At 36.3% G+C, this 2496-nt stretch overlaps 1 non-coding gene across 1 annotated transcript; it reads left to right on the forward strand.

Moving 5' to 3' along the window:
• Nucleotides 1–1047: 1047 nt before the first annotated feature.
• Nucleotides 1048–1154, forward strand: LOC143652911 (U6 spliceosomal RNA). The gene has a single exon (XR_013160958.1). It is a non-coding gene; the product is annotated as a U6 spliceosomal RNA (small nuclear RNA).
• Nucleotides 1155–2496: the final 1342 nt, after the last annotated feature.

The raw sequence follows: 2496 nt of genomic DNA on the forward strand, positions 1-2496 counted from the left end.
GTTGACTTCCAGTTTCTGGATCCTCCCAGTAGCTTCCTCTCTCTGTTTGAATTCTATTCTGCTTATAAAGGACTCCAGTAACCTGGATTAAAGCCCAACCTAATTCAGCTGGCCCACACTTTATCTGAAGAGACATCTTGAAGATAATTTATTAATGGGTCTACACTTATCAGAATGTGGACCAAGACCAAAAACATTTCCAAACTGGGGTATAAACTTCAATCCAACAGACCGACTTCCAAAAAGATGTTTTGGTCCCTGAACCATCATCTCTCAAACTTTGTACAGTTGGCAAGAGTCAGTGTTAGCTGGATTTGAGTACCTTAATTTACATTTATTTCAAGATTGATATAGTTGAAAGTTTTTGGATGTATTGTATTTCTTCTTTTGTAAAATATATCCTATCATTTCCTTATTATAGCTAGCATTTTCATTATAATTTCTTGGCTTATATATATTAAATATATTAATTCAGCTACATGTGCTGTAGATTTATTTTCTGACTTTGATTTTTTTTATTTTAATTTTTGGCATGTAGTCAGTCTTGAAGTTTATGGAAACAAATCTGATACTTTGAAATCAAATTTATAAATTCTTTCTTTTTTGATTTCACGTATTTCCTATTGGTCATAACTAATTTTCTGTAGTCCCTAGGACCTAGAAATTTGAAAAAATATTCACATATTTTTCTCTATTTTTGCAAACTTTGATTAGATTGTATGCATTTTTAAATAGGATAACCTCTTTATACTCATATGCTTACTTTTCTGGCCTTGTTTCATTAAAAGACAAACTTGTCTTTTCAAAAATAATCCACAAATATTCTTTTCTGCAATATTTTATTTACCCAAATGAGAAAATGTATCACCAACTGCAATTTAATGATTTAAATTAACTTTACCTTGGTCCTATCATTTTTGCCTTTTTCTTCTCTCATGTATATTTCATGTCCTTTCTCTCTGTAATTTGCCGACATAAAGTACACTTTTATTTTCAATCCCTAACTTTTGAAAATAAATGTGACATCTTGTTAAAAAAGAAAACAATGCGCTCGCTTCGGCAGCACATATACTAAAATTGGAACGATACAGAGAAGATTAGCATGGCCCCTGCGCAAGGATGACACGCAAATTCGTGAAGCGTTCCATATTTAAAAAAAAAAAAGAAAGAAAACAGCAGGGATTGTCCTCAACTAATAGTGACAAAGGTGATCAGGCTAGAATTTATTGCAGACTTACCATTTTTGTGGTTGCACTTTGCATACATTAGCATTGGGATATAAAATCGAAAGCAGCAGGAATTTTGAGCGTTCTGTTCTCAGTGAATATTTACTGCATACTGTTGGATGAGTCTCAGCTCCCTTAAACAATCCAGCAATAAACACCCTGTGAAAGAGTATCCCCACTTCGCTGTTCAAAAACTGAGGCTGAGATGGGTTGAATTTCTTTCTAAACATGCAGAAAAGACTTCAGACTAGCCCCAAATCTGGATCTGTTTAATGTTGTTCTTTGAAAGTTGCCTTCATTTCACTCAGTCCTGCTAAAATGCACAAACATTTGTGTGTGTGTGTGTGTTTTTTTCTTTTTGTACCAGTTCCTTATACCTAGAGAACAAGTTGGTACATAGCAGATTCTCTAGAATAATCATGGATCACTCAGGGGATAGTAAATGTGTTAGTTTGTAAACAGCTGGATTGCAATATACCAAATCTGGAATGAATTTTATAAAGGGGAATTTAATAAGTTACAAGTTTACACTTCCAAAGTAGTTAAAGTGTCCAAACTGAAGCACCAGCAGAAGGTTACATTCACTCACGAAAGGTCAATGGGTCCAGAACACCTTTGTCATGTGGCTGGCAGCTTGTCCTTGTTCCTAAGCTCTGTTCCTTCAGCCTCTGTTTCTGTGAAGCTTCCTCCCTTTGCTTCTCTGGGGCTGGCTTTCATCTCTTGGCTTCCCTTGTCGCTCTCCAGGTTCTGGCTTAACATCTCATGGTGATGTGTGCTGGGCTCCAAATATCTCCCAACATTCATGTCTCTGTTCTCTGAAGTAATTGTTCTCCAAGCATCTACATCAGTTCTCTCTGTCAACTCTAAGGTTTCTGTCATTTCTGTAGGCTGTGTTTGCTCCCTCCAAAATGTTTCCTCTTTTAAAGGGCTTCAATAAACTAATCAAGACCCACCCAGAATGGGCAGAGTCACATCATCTAATCAACAGATCACACACACCGTTGGGTGTGTCACATCTCCCTGGAGATAATAGATCAAAAATTTCCAACCTACAGTATTGAATTAGGATTAGAAGAAATGTTTGCCTCCACAGGATTGGATCAAAATTAAACCATGGCTTTTCTGGGTAGATAAAACTTTCAAACCGGCACAGGAGGATATATAATAGAGCCCATATATCACCCCAAAGTCTGAGTCTAGTCATGAATGTTCCTTTAATCCTTACTGCCCGGCATGGGATAGAGATGACACATAAATTCAGTATGGACTC

The sequence above is a fragment of the Tamandua tetradactyla genome, chromosome 12, assembly GCF_023851605.1.
Source record: "Tamandua tetradactyla isolate mTamTet1 chromosome 12, mTamTet1.pri, whole genome shotgun sequence".
In the NCBI taxonomy this organism is placed as follows: Eukaryota; Metazoa; Chordata; class Mammalia; order Pilosa; family Myrmecophagidae; genus Tamandua; species Tamandua tetradactyla.